This window comes from Grampus griseus, assembly GCF_964374135.1.
Source record: "Grampus griseus genome assembly, chromosome: 6".
Lineage (NCBI taxonomy): Eukaryota > Metazoa > Chordata > Mammalia > Artiodactyla > Delphinidae > Grampus > Grampus griseus.
Genome location: NC_139000.1, coordinates 15688205 through 15707375, shown reverse-complemented (window position 1 = coordinate 15707375; position 19171 = coordinate 15688205).

Below are 19171 nucleotides of genomic sequence, written 5' to 3'. Positions count from 1 at the left end.
ATGGGAGTGATGGGGAGCAGTGGGGAGCGATGGGAGCTATGGGGAGTGGTGGGGAGCGATGGGAGCGGTGGGGAGCGATGGGGAGCAGTGGGGAGCTATGGGAGCGAGGGGGAGCGGCACATGAAGCTTTGCTCACTCGCCCACCACTCAACCTCCTGCTGTGCGGCCCAGGTTCCTAACAGGCCACAGACTGGTACCAGTCCGTGGCCCGGGGGTTGGGGACCCCTGCTCTGGACAACTTGCAGTTTGGTCCAAAAATATATTGTGACTAAGCCTTATATACATAATAAAGCCCTTCTTCCATACAGCTCCCTCTCCCTGACCTCTTACCTCACCACCATTACCAAAACAACCTACATCTGTTGTTGTTCCCCAGAGGGAAGATTACCAGAAGATAATAATTTTTAAAAGGCTGGTCAGTGCAATCTTGGATTGTCTTTTACTTTGGAGACTTTATGTTATGACATGCAACCTCCACCTTTAAATTCGAATTGTTTTCTAGATTTTGGCATTACTCAACCTATCAGTACCTACGGTGTCTTTTAAGTCTTATGTATTGAGCATCAATCATCAGCCAACTATTAGAGTTGCCTAAACCCCATGCATCAATTGAGGGAAAGACTAAAGGAGATTTAGGATCTCACTGAGTTTACGCTGCAAAATAAGGGATGTGGGCTAAAAGATGTTGCAGGAGAACTTCATGCTGAAAATGAGAGTACAAGAAATGTTAGGCAGAATTTTTTTCCAGTTCTCATGTACTTAAGCAGCATATTCAGAGTAACACTTTCAATTCATTAGGGAAGTTGACCTTAACAAAGTCAGTCTCTGGCACCCAAGTCTTCCACTGAATTCTGAGCTCAAGACGCTATTGTGAACCTCTCACCTCCGCCTAGTTTCTAACCATGGGCTGCCTGATTCTGGATTTTACTTCTTACTTAGTCTCTTGATCCCACAATCATTCTTCTCCCCTGGTACTTTTATTCTTTTTATCTAAATACATATTACTATTCATTTGTACACATTATACTGCAGTCTTTAACACTTATCTTGTCTTTTTCTAGTTTGTTTCTCCCAAGGCAGAATATCTACTGGGTAACTCCTACTCATAGCTGTGGTTTTGGGCGTCTACTGAGAAGTAGAAGCCTAGAAGGAATGATTAAGAGGTTTACTGGGGAAGGGAGCAGGAAACAACAGAGGCTTCAGACGGTGATACAGGTCTGATTCCTCAGGAAAGAGAAAGAAAAGAAAGGAAGACTGGAGTGACAGGAGTTTCACATTGCAGCATGGTTCCAGGAAAGATTTATCCAGGTCAAGAGGAAGACCTTGAGCCATGGTCATCCGTCTGATTAGTCCCTGTCTCACTAGCATGGACCTTGTATAATACCCTTATTGTGCTCAGTCACTGGCTAGGATCTGTCCGTGGGAAGCATGGCGGATCCATAGGGCAGTAGCTGGGGACATCATTCTGCTAAGCCATCCTGCAGTAGGAGATCTGAAAGTTGAATTTTCCTGTCTGCCACATGAAGTCAATGAACAATAGTGGGATCTAAGGCATCATTATGAGATATTTTTGGCCCGAGGTCTTTTCTCATGACTTTTCGATGCGACAGTCAATTTTACTCTGCCTCCTTTTCTTATTTAAATCTTAACTAGAATATCAACCTTTCAGGGGAGCTTCTCTGACCGCATCATTCAGTGTTCTCATTCCTGAGCAACTCAATGCCACATTGTCCTGTTTTATTTCCCTTGTAGCCTGAATTGCTATCGGACATTATCTTATATATTTGAGTGCCTGTTTACTGTGTGTCTCCCCCACCCCATCAGAGCAGGAGTCTAGTCTGACTTGTTCACCATTCTATTGCCAAGGCCTGGAAAGTGTTTGATAGCAATGCCTAGAAAGAATCAAATGCCCTGTAAATGTTATCATTACTAAAGTTATTTTCTCTTCTAATTCTATCACTCACTGTGGATCCTCCTTCTTTAGACCATCTAAAATACCACACTCATCCCCAATATTATACAACATCGTAGCCGATATTTTCACATCTTCTCTTACTAGTGTGAACTAAGAATGTCACCTGCCATATCAGTAGACAAAGGATGTTGTGGCCATCAAGCCATCAGCCACTGCAGCCACCAGACTGTGCACCCTGAGGGGATTCAGGTTGGGAAAGAACAAAACCTGGCCGTAGACAGTTAAGGTGCATATCAAAGGAGTGATTTCAATGAGCCCAGACTCTTGCATCTTCCCATACATAGAAAAGAGCTAAATTCATTAACTTAAGATGTCTGGTTTTCTTTATTTAACAGTAATCTTTTGATGTTCCAACTACCTGGTTTTTGTTGCAAAACGCCTATGTATCCTGGTTCCTCCCTTACCTCTTGGGAGCAGTGCCTCAGAGCTATCTGAGAGGCTGTCTTCTAGGCTTAAGTCCTCAGTTTTGTCCACCGAATAAAACAGAATTCTCAACTTTTAGGTTGTGTATTTTTTTCAGTCCACACTAGTCTGTGAACATCTTGAAGGTGAAGGCCATGTTTCAGACTGCATATAACAGTGCATTGGGTATCCAGTAGTACTGATGAATGAGTGTTGATAAATGGCAGAAAGAATGAAGGGGAGATTCCCAATGTATGCAACTTTCTCAGTACACACTCATGTGTATAATGGTCTGTGAGTTAGTGCAGTACAACATGTGCATTTGAGTATACACACAACTATGGAAGAAACACAGCAGGAAAAGATGGAAAATGGACCTGAGAATGAGCAGAACAACTGTGAGCAAAGTCTACAAGATGCCTTTTCTCTTTGCAGGAGGTACATCCATTTGGTGATCAAATAGGAGGTACACAGTCAGGTTCGGAGAGGAAATCTGGTGTTTGCCTTTGTACTGGAGACAGGCCCTGAGGCCGCTGCCTGATCCTGGGACCAGGGACAGCAGCTGATTGCTCCAGCATCCTTTCTTGTGAGCATAACTGCTTTGTGCAGTGATCAAAGACCCCTTCCATTTCCACATCTCACACTTCAGTGCCTCTTTGTCACATACCCCCAGAGAGAGGGTTTTCCCCCCTTCCCTCAGCTGCTTCTATTTCTTAGCAGAGAAGGAGCAGTTGAGTTTGGCTGTTCAGCATTCATCCTGTCACAATTTGTTTTTGACATTGTTCTCAGTTTTAAATTCCCTGATTTAACAACTGTTGGGTTTCATTTCTTTTAGAGGAGGAATGTACTGGAACTCTGTGTTGACAAGGAGGGAGAATTTTAGCTCTAGCCTTTTCTAACTGTGCTGTCACAGGCCAGTTACTTAACTTCTCGGTGCATCAGTTTTTATAGCCCCAGAGTTTGAATTGCAATACGCATCTCATAAGATTCTCCTGATGGATATACAAGATGCTGTACGCTTTACAAACACAGTTTCTGGCCCATACTCTGCTCAACACACAGTGATCCCCTGCACTGTCTCTGGAATAGCTCTCCCGTAACCTTTATAGTTACCCAATAAAATGAGTGCACCTCTAGTGGAGGAGGAGTTGCTTATTCCCCCAACCCCAATGCTGATGCTTTTTTTAAAAATGGAGGGTACCTAGAATTCTTTGTCCTAGTTGAGGTATTGCTTATGGAGGCAGTTATGAAGCAAAGAAAGCCTTTCAATCTATTTATCAAAAGCCTTGCAAGCTTCTGCTTCAAGGGAGGTGAATCAGTTAGATAGTATTGAGCGGGGGAAGTTAATCTGCATCCAGAGCATTTTACTGCACAAGCAAGTTAAATGAAAAATCAAGTGCAGGCCACTTGGCTTTACTCCACTGCGGCTGTAATTGAAAGAAGAGGAACCATTCCCTCTGAATCTCTTCTGATTCTTTCTTACCTGTGCCTTAGAGAAGAAGCAGAAGTCTTGTGGGAGTAAGAGACGGGAGAGTCCTGACCTGTGACAAACAAGAAGGGTGACTGATGCTTATTAGCTTAAAGAATTAAAGACTCTTGTGGGTATTACTGTTCTTTTAGTGACTAGGAAGGACTTTTATCCAGAGGAAGGTTTGGGCCAATGGGTTTATGTTACAGGGAAACCATTTCTTCCAAAGAGATTTTCCTTTCTCTGCATATACAGTCACCCCTCGGTATCCATGGGGGACTGGTTCCGGGACCTCCATGGATATCAAAATCCACAGATGCTAAAGTCCCTTATATAAAATGATGTAGTATTTGCATATAACTTATGCAATCCTCCCATTTACTTTAAATCATCTCTAGATTACTTATACCTAATACAATGTAAATGCTATGTAAATAGTTGTAAATATAATGTAAATGCTATGTAAATAGTTGCTGGCTGTGGCAATTTCTAATTTTGCTTTTTGGAACATTCTGGAATTTTTTTTCTTCTGAATATTTTTGATCCTTGGTTGGCTGAATTTGTGGATGCAGAACCCACAGATACAGACTGTACTCTCACTGGATCTTAGTGTTATCTCTGACAGCTCTCTCTTTGCACCCTGCACCCAAGCAGTCAATAATCCTTAAAGAGTCTATTTTAGCGTATTAGTCACTTTTCCCCATTCTAAAGGCCACCCCCATATCTATATTCTCATTAACTCTTACTCAGAATGTTATAGGATTTTAGTTTAACTCTGCACTCCTTTTTTAGTCTTACTCTCATCTCTAGTTCATTCTGTACACTAAACCTAAATTAGTCCTCAGCACAACATGGTGGAAAGAATACATATTTTGGTGTCAGAGACTCCACTTTGCATCTCTACTTAGCTATTTACTGACTTTGGGCAAGTTACTCAACCTTTCTGAGCATCTACTCATCTGTAAAGTGGGAATAATTACAGCCCTACCTCACAAAACATTTGTGACAAAAATGATGGTTCATGGAAGTCATTTACTACAATGCTTGGCACCTAGTAAACACTCAATAAATGGAAGCTATTAAGACACCATAAGAGTTCACTGAAAAGTGACTTTTTCTGATTATGTCATTGTTCTTCTAAGACTCTAGTTTCCTTGTGAGCAGAAAACATTTCTGAGTCTTCTTTGTTTCCACACAAGCATCCGCAGTGCAGCGCATAGGCAAGCACTCTTACAATTCTACCTATTATAATTAAGGCAAAATCCCAATTTTACTATTTATCTTGTAGCTAAATATAAAGTGTGGAGGGATTGTTTCTAGATGAGGCAACAGTGTAAACAAAGATGTGGAAATAGAGATCAGTGAGTAAAGCACAGTGAATGTCTATGCAAAACGTCTTGTGTAAAAGCAGCCTGATGACCCCAAAATGATACTTTATGTAGCAAAGCAATGAGATAGATATACTGTGGAAAGGGGTTTCAGGGAGGCTCCTGGAGGTTCCAGAATGCTAGGTTATGAGTGCATGAGGACTGGGTGCTTATGGAGGGTTTTGAGCAGGAGGAGTGATGGAATGCACTGGGCAAGAGAAACAATGTCCACCCATTTAGGTCGGAGAAGGACAAGGCACAGTGCCTTCACAGCTCAGAACAAATCACCCAATTCTATTTCCCGAATTGTTCATCTTCTATGAGGCATGATGAATGCTGACTTTAGACTCCTTCCTCTGGTTCTGCCAGCAATTCAGTAGCTTAATCTTTTTTCCAATCTCAGCTGTTGCCTAATAATCTGTTCCAAGCACAGAAATTTCATTAACTCCTCGATGATGTCCACAGGCTTTGACCATAGATTTCATCTGTTAAGCTGCTTTTATATCAGCTACTATACAAATTACCATCTGCCTGGGAAAAAAAAAAAGAAGTGTGTGGTGGGGAGTGCTACAAGAAAAAAGAAGGGCTGAAGCCCTTCTGTATTTCTTAAACAACTTTCCTCTCCATGAAAATAGATGTCCAGAGAAGAAACGGAATTTCAAAATCAATGACTCGATAATGGAGTGACCCCAAATTTTCTCACCAGTAGCTTAAGAGGGGGCCACTGTCACAACCAGCATGATAAGTGATTGTCTTATCATCCCTAGAAAACAATATTGTATTTGATAGAAATGGACCTGTGGCCAGTGCTAGAAATCTGCTAAGTGGACACTGGTTTCTGCTAAGCCTGAGAAGTGGTGAGATGAAGAGGTGGAGACGGGAAAGTGGGAAGGAGGTGGAGGCAGGAGAGGAGATACCTACTAAAGGTCTCCTGCTTAAAACTCTTTCCAGGTTGCTGTGCACAGCTGAGTGAATGATGTTGGAATTTCAGGCATCAGTGGAGAAGGTATTTTTGGACAGGAGTCATTCTTTATAAACTTTCCTCTTTAAGCTTCTTCTAACTTGTAAAGCAAGTTGCAACTTCTCCTGAGTTCCTATGACACATTGAATCTTCTTTTGTGTCCCATATCAAAATGCATCACACCATCCCCACGCCTTGAGCACACCTGGCCCTGCCATGACCCCGCCCTGCCCGATTTCAGGTACTCAGACTCCACCTTAACTTTCACCTACGTTGGTGGCCCCAAAGGATGGGCATGTCTAAAATATCTTGAGGAGGACCTTCAAGATGGCGGAGGAGTAAGATGTGGAGGCCACCTTCGTCCCCACAGATACATCAGAAACACATCTACATGTGGAACGACTCCCACAGAACACCTACTGAATGCTGACAGAAGACCTCGGACGTCCCAAAAGCCGTGTGGCTGACGGGGTCTTGGTGCTCTGGCCAGGGGTCAGGCTTGAGCCTCTGAGGTGGGAGAGCTAAGATCAGGACATTGGACCACCAGAGCCCTCCCGGCCCCATGTGATATCAATCAGCAAGAGCTCTCCCAGAGATCTCGATCTCAATGCTAAGACTCAGCTCGACTCAATGACCAGCAAGCTCCAGGGCTGGGCACCCCATGCCAAACAACTTGCAGACAGAAACACAGCCCCACCCATTAGGAGAGAGGCTGCCTAAAATCATAATAAGTTCACAGACACCCCAAAACACACCACCAGACGTGGTCCTGCCCACAAGAAAGATAAGATCCAGCCTCATCCACCAGAACACAGGCAAAAGTACCCTCCACCAGGAAGCCTACACAACCCACAGAGCCAACCTTACCCACTGGGGTCAGACACCAAAAACATTGGGAACCAGGAACCTGCAGCCTGCGAAAAGGAGAAACCAAACACAGTAAGCTAAACAAAATGAGAAGACAGAGAAATACACAGCAGATGAAGGAGCAAGGTAAAAACCCACCAGACCAAACAAAGGAAGAGGAAATAGGCAGTATACCTGAAAAATAACTCAGAGGAATGATAGTAAAGATGATCCAAAATCTTGGAAATAGAATGGAGAAAATACAAGAAACATTTAACAAGGACCTAGAAGAACTAAAGAGCAAACAAGCAATGATGAACAACACAATAAATGAAATAAAAAATTCTCTAGAAGGAATCAATAGCAGAATAACTGAGGCAGAAGAACGGATAAGTGACCTGGAAGATAAAATAGTGGAAATAACTACCACAGAGCAGAATAAAGGAAAAAGAATGAAAAGACTTGAGGACAGTCTCAGAGACCTCTGGGACAACATTGCACGTACCAACATTCAAATTATAGGGGTCCCAGAAGAAGAAGAGGAAAAAGAAAAATGGACTGAGAAAATATTTCAAGAGATTATAGTTGAAAACTTCCCTAATATGGGAAAGAAAATAGTCAGTGAAGTTCAGGAAGCACAGAGAGTCCCGTACAGGATACATCCAAGGAGAAACATGCCATGACAGGCATGAATCAAACTATAAAAAATTAAGTACAAACAAAAAATGTTAAAAGCATCAAGGGAAAAATAACATCCAAGGGAATCCCCATAAGGTTAACAGCTGATCTTTCAGCAGAAACTCTGCAAGCCAGAAGGGTGTGGCAGGACATATTTAAAGTGATGAAAGGGAAAAGCCTACAACCAAGATTACTCTACCCAGCAAGGATCTCATTCGGATTTGATGGAGAAATTAAAACCTTTACAGACAAGCAAAAGCTAAGAGAATTCAGCACCACCAAACTAGCTTTACAAGAAATGCTAAAGGAACTTCTCCAGGCAGGAAACACAAGAGAAGGAAAAGACCTACAAAAACAAACCCAAAACAATTAGGAAAATGGTAATAGGAACATACATATTGATAATTACCTTAAATGTAAATGGTTTAAATGTTCCAACCAAAAGATACAGACTGGCTGAATGGATACAAAAACAAGACCCATATATATGCTGTCTACAATAGACCCACTTCAGACCTAGGGACACATACAGACTGAAAGTGAGGGGATGGAAAAAGATATTCCATGCAAATGGAAACCAAAAGAAAGCTGGGGTAGCAATTCTCATTATCAGACAAAATAGACTTTAAAATAAAAACTATTAAAAGAGACAAAGAAGGACACTATATAATGATCAAGGGATCAATCCAAAAAGAAGATATAACTATTGTAAATACTTACGCACCCAACATAGGAGCACCTCAATACATAAGGCAAATAATGCCAACAGCCATAAAAGGGGAAATGACAGTAACACAATACTAGTAGGGGATGTTAATACCCCACTTCCACCAATGGACAGATCATCCAAAATGAAAATAAATAAGGAAACACAAACTTTAAATGACACATTAAACAAGATGGACTTAATACTTTTAGGACATTCCATCCAAACACAACAGAATACACTGTCTTCTCAAGTGCTCATGGAACATTCTCCAGGATAGATCATATCTTGGGTCCCAAATCAAGCCTTGGTAAATTTAAGAAAACTGAAATCATATCAAGTATCTTTTACAACCACAATGCTATGAAACTAGATATCAATTACAGGGAAAAAAACTGTAAAAAATACAAACACATGGAGGCTAAACAATACGCTACTAAATAACTAGGAGATTGATGGAAAACTCAAAGAGGGAATCAAAAAATACCGAGAAAAAAATGACAATGAAAACACGATGACCCAAAACGTATGGGATGCACCAAAGCAGTTCTAAGAGGGAGTTTATAGTAATAAAATCCTACCTCAGGAAACAAGAAAACTCTCAAATAAACAACTGAACCTTACACCTAAAGCAATTAGAGAAAGAAGAACAAAAAACCCCCCAAAGTTAGCAGAAGGAAAGAAATAAAAATCAGATCAGAAAAAAATGAAAAAGAAATGAAGGAAACAATAGCAAAGATCAATAAAACTAAAACCTGGTTCTTTGAGAAGATAAACAAAATTGATAAACCATGAGCCAGACTCATCAAGAAAAAAAGGGAGAAGATTCAAATCAACAGAATTAGAAAGGAAAAAAGAGAAGTAAAAACTGACACTGCAGGAATGCAGGGGATCATGAGAGATTACTACAAGCAATTATATGCCAATAAAATGGACAGCCTGGAAGAAATGGACAAATTCTTAGAAAAGCACAACCTTCTGAAACTAAACCAGGAAGTAATAGAAAATACACACAGACCAATCACAAGCACTGAAATGGAAACTGTGATTAAAAATCTTCCAACAAACAAAAGCCCTGGGCCAGATGGCTTCACAGGCGAATTCTATCAAACATTTAGAGAAGAACTAACACCTATCCTTCTCAAACTCTTCCAAATACATAGCAGAGGGAGGAACACTCCCAAACTAATTCTATGAGGCCACCATCACCTGGATACCAAAACCAGACAAAGATGTCACAAAAAAAAGAAAACTACAAGCCAATATCACTGATGAACATAGATGCAGAAATCCTCAACAAAATAGTAGCAAACAGAATCCAACAGCACATTAAAAGGATGATACAACATGGTCAAGTGGGGTTTATCCCAGGAATGCAAGGATTCTTCGATACACGCAAATCAATCAAGGTGATACACCATATTAACAAATTGAAGAAGAAAAACCATATGATCATCTCAATAGATGCAGAAAAAGCTTTTGACAAAATTCAACACCGATTTATGATAAAAACCCTCCAGAAAGTAGGCATACAGGGAACTTACCTCAACATAATAAAGGCCATATATGACAAACCCACAGCCAACATCGTTGTCAAGGGTGAAAAACTTAAACCATTTCCACCAAGATCAGGAACAAGACAAGGTTGCCCACTCTCACCACTGTTATTCAACATAGTTTTGGAAGTTTTAGCCCCAGTAATCAGAGAAGAAAAAGAAATAAAAGGAATCCAAAATGGAAAAGAAGAAGTAAAACTGTCACTGTTTGCAGATGACATGATACTATACATAGAGAATCCTAAAGATGCCACCAGAAAACTACTAGAGCTAATCAATGAATTTGGTAAAGTAGCAGGATACAAAATGAATGCACAGAAATCTCTTGCATTCCTATACAGTAACAACAAAAAATATGAAAGAGAAATTAAGGAAACACTCCCATTTACTATAACAACGAAAAGAAAAAAATACCTAGGAATAAGCCTACCTTAGTAGACAAAAGACCTGTATGCAGAAAACTGTAAGACACTGATGAAAGAAATTAAAGATGATACAAACAGATGGAGAGATATACCATGTTCTTTTGTTGGAAGAATCAACATTGTGAAAATGACTATACTACACAAAGCAATCTACAGATTCAATGCAATCCCTATCAAACTACCAATGGCATTTTTCACAGAACTAGAACAAAAAAATTCACAATTTGTATGGAAACACAAATGATCCCAAATAGCCAAAGAATCTTGAGAAAGAAAAACGGAGCTGGAGGAATCAGGCTTCCTGACTTCAGACTATAATACAAAGCTACAGTAATCAAGACAGTATGGTATGGGCACAAAAACATAAATATAGATCAATGGAACAGGATAGAAAGCCCAGAGTAAAACCCACACACATATGGTCATCTTATCTTTGATAAAGGAGTCAAGAATATACAATGGAGAAAAGACAGCCTCTTCAATAAGTGGTGCTGGGAAAACTGGACAGCTGCATGTAAAAGAATGAAATGAGAACACTCCCTAACACCATACACAAAAATAAACTCCAATTGGAATAAAGACCTAAATGTAAGGCCAGACACTATAAAACTCTTAGAGGAAAACATAGGCACAACACTCTATGACATAAATCACAGCAAGATTCTTTTTGACCCACCTCCAAGAGAAGTGGAAATAAAAACAAAAATAAATGGGACCTAATGAAACTTAAAAGCTTTTGCACATCAAAGGAAACCGTACACAAGATGAAAAGACAACCTTCAAAATGGGAGAAAATATTTGCAAGTGAAGCAGCTGACAAAAGATTAATCTCCGAAGTATACAAGCAGTTAATGCAGCTCAATATCAAAAAAACAAACAACCTAATCCAAAAATGGACAGAAGACCTAAATAGACATTTCTCCAAAGAAGACATACAGGTGGCCAAGAAGCACATGAAAAGCTGCTCAGCATCACTAATTATTAGAGAAATGCAAATCAAAACTACAATGAGGTTTCACCTCACACCAGTTCAGAATGACCATCATCAAAAAATCTAGAAACAATAAATGCTGGAGAGGGTGTGGAGAAAAGGGAACCCTCTTGCACTGTTGGTGGGAATATAAATTGATACAGCCATTATAAAGAACTGTGTGGAGGTTCCTTAAAAAACTACAAATAGAACTACCATATGACCCAGCAATCCCACTACTGGGCATATACCCTGAGAAAACCATAATTCAAAAAGAGTTATGTACCACAATGTTCATTGCAGCACTATGTACAATACCCAGGACATGGAAGCAACCTAAGTGTCCATCAACAGATGACTGGATAAAGAAGATGTGGCACATATATACAATGGAATATTACTCAGCCATAAAAAGAAATGAAATTGAGTTATTGTAGTGAGGTGGATGGACCTCGAGTCTGTCATACAGAGTGAAGTAAATCAGAAAGAGAAAAACAAATACCGTATGCTAACACATATGTATGGAATCTAAAAAAAAAAATGGTTCTGAAGAACTCTGGGGCAGGACAGGAATAAAGACACAGACATAGAGAATGGACTTGAGGGCACGGGGAGGGGGAAGTCTAAGCTGAGACAAAGTGAGAGAGTGGCTTTGACATATATACACTGCCAATTGTAAAATAGCTAGTGGGAAGCAGCCACATAGCACAGGGAGATCAGCTCATGCTTTGTGACCACCTAGAGGGGTGGGATAGGGAGGTTGGGATGGAGATGCAAGAGGGTGGGGACATTGGGATATATGCATACATATAGCAGATTCACTTTCTTATACAGCAGAAACTAACACAACATTGTAAAGCAGTTATACTCCAATAAAGATGTTATATATATATATATATATATATATATATATATAAATGTATCACACCAGTTAATTTACATATCTGCTTTTTTCTTCACCTTGGATTTTTTTGAGGGTAAAAGTCAAGTTATATGAGGCTAACGCCAGTGCTATGGAGACCAGAAATTCTCTAGGTATCAGCAACAGCATAGCTAAGGACAGAAGTTACTAATTGGTATCCAAGGAAACCAGAAATATAATAAGAGACAGAGCTAATTTTGGATTAAATAGAATAATGTGTGTATACTGCATATTATAGGGCCTAGACACTCAGTACTTGGTGGTGATGTCAGTAAAGATGGGATGTTTGTTCTGTCACTTCAGTGGGCACATTTGTACACACTGATTTCTGTTATTCTGCCATGTAGAAATTTAGCTAGATACTCAGAAGCTTCTGGAGGAAGAGGTAGAGATTTAGGGTGGAGTGGGTACTGTTAACGTTTGTTTGCTCATTTGTCTGTGTTGAGAATCTGGGTTGCAACTCTACTTTTTCTTCCTCTGGGATCTGACTATATTATTATACGTAAGAGGAGGTACAGGGTTAATGGCACTAAGGAAAGACCAGAGGAGGTCCTCTCTCATTCTGGGTGATGTTTCCACATAGACATTTAAAAGAGGTTGACCAGGGCTTCCCTGGTGGCGCAGTGGTTGAGAGTCCGCCTGCCGATGCAGGGGATGCGGGTTCGTGCCCCAGTCCGGGAAGATCCCACATGCCGCGGAGCAGCTGGGCCGGTGAGCCATGGCCGCTGAGCCTGCGCGTCTGCAGCCTGTGCTCCGCAACGGGAGAGGCCACAACAGTGAGAGGCCCGCGTACAGCAAAAAAAAAAAAAAAAAAAAGATGGTTGACCAGGCATGAGCTAATTTTAGCATTGCTGACATGCTTTCAAAATATTTCTCGTAACCAATTTTTGGATCAGTGTTTTATCTTGAAATAAAATGGCAGCCTGTGAACATTTTCAAATGAATCGTTTCTAAAATTTTCTATACAGTGTCTTTTTTTTTTTTTTTTTTTTTTTTTTTTTTTTTTGCGGTACGCGCGCCTACTCACTGCTGCGGCCTCTCCCCCTGCGGAGCATAGCCTCCGGACACGCAGGCTCAGCGGCCATGGCTCACTGGCCCAGCCGCTCCGCTGCATGTGGGATCCTCCCGGACCGGGGCACGAACCCGTATCCCCTGCATCGGCAGGCGGACTCTCAACCACTGTGCCACCAGAGAAGCCCTATACAGTGTCTTATACAAAAAAATGCCTGCCCTTTGATTATGTTGCATTTAAAACATTTTTCTTGTTTTGAAATATACCTTTTATTTATAAGCTATAAGAATGTTTTCTATTGTATATGAAATTATCAGTTTAGAGGTGCTCTAATTCAGTAGGGTTATGAATTGATGCGTTTCTATCTTGGGTGGCTTTAATTTTGTTTTCTTTGAAAACCATGAGTCAGTTTCACATCTCCTATTTCTCCACATTTCTCTGTAAAGTACATAGGCTGGCCCTCTTAGTTCATAAATGGGAAAGTTTGAGGACCAGAAATATCAATCAACATGCTCAACATCATGAGATACCTGTGATAAAACCAGAATTTGAAGGCCCATTCTTTGTTCTAAAATGACCTGAAACTAACATAATGTTGTATATCAACTATATGTTTTTAAAAAACTGCTGCGAGAGAGAGGCTAGAATCTAGTGCAGTTTCTCAAATAGAGATAAGAGAATGCCCTGAGAATCTGTTTAAAATACAACTTCCTACCCCAGACTACTACACCAGAATCTCTGGAGAAGCACGTGGAAATTTGTATCTTCAATATGCACCGAATGTGCTTCTTCCACATCTTAGGGATTTAGAACCATCAAAATAAAAAGAGTATAGCCAAAAAAAATGCTTTGGGGATATCTTACTCTTCCCTTTTTTAAAACCTTGTTGAGGAGTAATTGACAAATATAATTGTATACACTGAAAGTGCACAACATGATGATTTGATGTGCATATACATTGTAGAATGCTTACCAAGATCAAGATAATTAACACATCTATCACCTCACACAGTTAACATTTGTTAACTCTTGTGTGTATGTGTGTGGTGAGAATGCTTAAGATCTACTCTCAACAACTTTCAAGTATACAATCCTGTATTATTGACTATAGTCACTATGCTGTACTTAGATCCTCAGAACTTATTCTTCTTATAACTGAAAATTTGTGCCTTTTGACCTAAATCACCCTGGTTCCCCCTCTCCCAGTCTCTGGCAACCACCATTCCATTCCCCATTTCTATGAAATCAACTTTTTTTTTTTTAGATTCCACATATATGTGCTACCATACAGTATGTGTCTGTCTCTGTATGATTTATTTCACTTAGTGTAGTTCCCTCCAGATTCATTTATGTTGTTCATCCATCTTGTAGTAAGTGGCAGAATTTTCTTCTTTTTTTATGGCTGAATAATATGCAATAATATTCCTGTGTGTGTGTGTATTTCTGTGTGTCTGTAACATTTTCTTTATTAATCCATCCAAGGACAATTAGGTTGTTTTCATATCTTGGCTATTGTGAATAATGCTGTATGAACATTAGGTGTGCAGATATCTCTTAAAGATACCGATTTAAATTCTTTCAGATATATACCGAAGAGTGGGATTGCTGGATTATATGGTAGTTCAATTTTTAATTGTTTGAGGACCTCCATACTGTTTTCCATAATGGCTATATAATTTTACATTCCCACCAATGGTGTATAAAAGTTCCCTCTTTTCTGTATCCTTGCTAACATTTGCTATCTCTTGTCTTTTTGATAATGGCCATCTTAACAGGTATGAGATGATATATCTCCCTGCGGTTTTGATTTGCATTTCCGTGATGATTATTGATGTTGAGCATATTTTCATGTACCTATTGTCATCTTCAGAAAAAAGTCTATTCAGGTCCTTTGCCCATTCTTTGACTGGATTATTTGCTTTTTTGCTATTGAGTTGTATGAGTTCTTTATATATTTTGGATATTAATCCCTTATCAGATACATGGTTTGTAAATATTTTCTCCCATTCTGTATGTTGCCTTTTTAATTTATTGATTGTTTCCTTTGCTATGCAGAAGCTCTTTAGTTTGATGTAGTCCCATTTGATTACTTAACCTTTTGTTACCTGTGTTTTCAGCGTCTTATCCAGGACTCTCTCTACTTTTGTAATTGCTTAACTTTTTTCCTGTAAGGTAAGTCTTTACCACCATCCCTACTTCCACTCATCTGCGAAACTAAGACTGATTCCAGTCAGGATCTCTGCAAAACTCTACAATCCCAATTTTTTTAGACTTGAGTTACCTCTGATTCTGCTATTACCTCTATACCTTCTTCTCTTAAGGAAGTAGCATATAGCATAGTGGTGAAACTCAGTTTCTACAGGCAGGCAGATCCCCCAAGTCTTCCACTTACTGAGATAACACTAAACATGTTAACTAAACATGTTAACACTGAAGTTTTCTTCCAGATGTGAGATTTAAATGGCATAACTCATGGAAAGTGTACAGTAATGGGTGCATTTTTTATACTAGATATGATTAACATTGGGATAGATAATATTAGCCAGGCCCAGTGGTCAGGTTCGTATCTGAACCTGAATTTTGTCAGTTGATTCTTATTTTCTTTTCAGTGCTTGAAACCGACTAGGTAAATGTCATCATGTTTTCTCCAGTGCAATGGTTTCTCAAAGTGTGGTGGTCAGACCACCTACATCTGAGTCTCCTTAGAAGATTGTTTAAAATGAGATCCCTGGGACTTAACCCATCCTATTGAATTTAGTGGGACCCCATCCTATTGATTTTAGTGGGACGTTTTTAGTTTTCTGGGTCTCTGAAAATTTCCTGCCTTTGTTTCCATTTTGTGTTTAATGTAATTACCAAGCACCTTCTTTACTCAAAGTTAGAACCTCCAAAGCTGACTCTTCTCCTGAATTCCATCCTTTGTTTACTGTCATTCATTTAAAATAGCATGTGTTGCCTCCTGGACCAGACTTCATTACATCCCTGCCCCTCAATGTGCAAAATTCTTGGCTGGATGTGTCAATTTCCTCCCCTTTTCATCAGTAAATATATTTCTCCATTTTTTCTTCTTTTTCCTAAATGATGTTCACCCATAATTTGGGAGGGATCATCTTTATTTCATTAGCACTCATGCCTTTTGGGTGGGATTTGACCCTACCTCTGGCTTCTGAGATGAGCCTGAATAGCTTGAGTGGATTAAGACATGCCATCTCCCTGACTAATAATGACCACTGATCTAACTTGGTCAGTGAGAAATAAAGAGACATGGGGAATGGGGAAGAGGCTGATTTCAAGAAAGAAATATATTCTTTTTGTGAAAATTATTGGAAGATGCACTATTTTTTCCTAAGTCAGTAGCTCACAGTCCTGCTTGTATGTTAAAATCACCTGATCATCTTAGGCTACAGTGTTCAAAAAATAGTTGGGTTAGTTACTTTTTCCCTTTCAGCGTGGTTATACTATTCATTTCAAATTCAGTAAGGAGCTTTTGTTTCTGTTTGTATTCCGGTTCATCCTTCTTCCCCATCCTTGTTAATATTTTTTGATTATGTGATACATGAATCCGGTACCAAAGGTGAAACTATACACAAAGCTATCCCTAGAAAAGTGCTACTACACCCACATTCTGTTCACCCAACTCCCACTCAAGCCCACTGGTAACCAATCTCAGTAGTAGTTTCTAAGTTCTCCGTCCTCTGATTCTTTATGTATGGTTGAGCAGAAACTTGTATATTCTTATTTCTTCTTTCTTACACAAAGGGAGCTTCTACAGATTTTTTATTTTTGCCTTTTGCTTTCTTTAAATGACAATATATCTGGAAATATTTTCATATCAGTCCATGCAGATTGTCCTCAGTTCTTTTTCAGCTGTACATTGTAGCACTCTACTTGTAGATGTGCCAGAGTTTATGCAGCCACTCTACTATATTACTTTTTATGTTGTTATTACCAATATTTTAAAATTGCAGACAGTGCTTCAATGAATAAATGTATATCTACATATTTTTGTATATCTGGAGGATAAAAATCAGAGTAAATTTCTATTGCAGGATTACTGAGTCAAACCATAAATGAATCTTTATTAGATACTGCCAAATTCCCATCCAAAAATGATTGTACCAACCTGCATTCCGATTAGCAATGTATGAGAGTATCAGCTTGCCCACAGCCTGGCCAATAGAATGTGTTATCATACTTATGTCCATCTAATAGGTAAGAAATAGTTTCAATGTGTATACCTCTAATTATGAGTGAAGGTGAATATCTGTACACAGGTTTTTCATATATTTTTCTCTGTCAGTAGTTCTACCCTGTGAGTGTGCATTAGAATCACTGTGTGTGTGGGTTTAGAGTGCACATTTAGCTTCTAACCTAAGAACTTTTATTTTTAAAAGAACCACAGGTGATTCTAATACACAGCCTATAGTGTAAATTACTGTTTGGAGTGATTCAGAATGAGGATATGGGTCTGGAATTACAACAGTCACTGTTGTTATCATAGGAGAAACCACCTGAAGAAGAAGCCCAGAGGGAAAAAAGAAGATATGAACCCACTAGAGTAACCTACACATATAGCCAGTCCCATCTCTATGCCTCTTTTACATAATTCAGTGCATTTTTCCCCATAAGTCAATATATTGTTTTGTGTGTATATACGGTCAATAGGCAGCTCCATGTGAGTGAGCCTTCTTAGCCATTCCAGCCCTGCTAAGTCTCCACTTGACCAGACCCCGTGAACAAAAGAACCACCCAGCTGAATCCACTCAACCCACAGTTGTGAGAGGTTTAAAATGGTTGTTTTAAGCCACTGAGTTTGGGGGTGGTTTGCTAAGTAGCGATAGATAACCAACATATTAGTATACAGAATGCCTAGCTTAAGGCTTATTTGATATTTGCTACATCCATCCATTCAACATACACTCTTTGTGTACTAAGTACTGTGCTAAATACTGCAGCACTGCTATGTGTCTTGAGAAAAATAAAAGGAGATTGCTTTCTCAATTCACAAATGATAGCATTTAGTTACAACGGTTAGGAATCTTTTGACTATAAATCATTGACCCTCATTTGGCCTTGATCAAGAGGCTCTTTATCCCAATCAGGCCTTGCTGAGCGCCTGGAATAATTTCCCTAGGCGCCAAGCACCATGAATCATCCACACCCCTCCTCTAGTGCAGCCCCTGTAGGGCCTGGGAATCCAACAACACCCGCTGCTTGAGAAACAGTGGAAACATGACCTACTTCAGTCATGTCAGCAGAGATTTTGTCTTGCAACAGTTCATTCTTTGAGTAAATGAGGTGCAATCTTGAATAGCTGTAGGATAGTAAATTGATCGCTGATGGAGCTCGTTCAAGCAGCCCCCTTTACCCACCACTCAGCCGCAGTTTACAGGCAGCTGTGACAGATTAAGTCCAAAAAGAGCACAGCAATTGCAGCCGCCTTGATGCCCAGAGCACAGGATGCCCTTTTTACCATTTTGGAGAATGAAAGAGACAGAATGAACCACCATACTGCACTCTGGCCCTGACAATGTTCCTCTCATCCTATTCCCACAGCAAGGGATACTGGAGGCTCATGGATGGTTTGAGCTGGATGAGACCTAATGCAGCCCAAACTCAGCATTTGCCAGATGAGGAAAAGGAGGCCCCGAGAGCTTAAGTGATGCTCTGCTAATCATACAGGGAATTAGAAGCACAGCTAAGACCACATGTCAGGTCACTAGAATCTTAATCATATGTCCTTTCTATTTGAATACCGCCTCTCTGCTTCACTGGTGCTTGGGACATTTTTTCCAATAACTGCTCATGCTTTGAAAGAAATCTACAGTTTCCTTCAGAGGATAGATCATAGGGACCAGGATATGTGTCAGGACCATCTCTAAA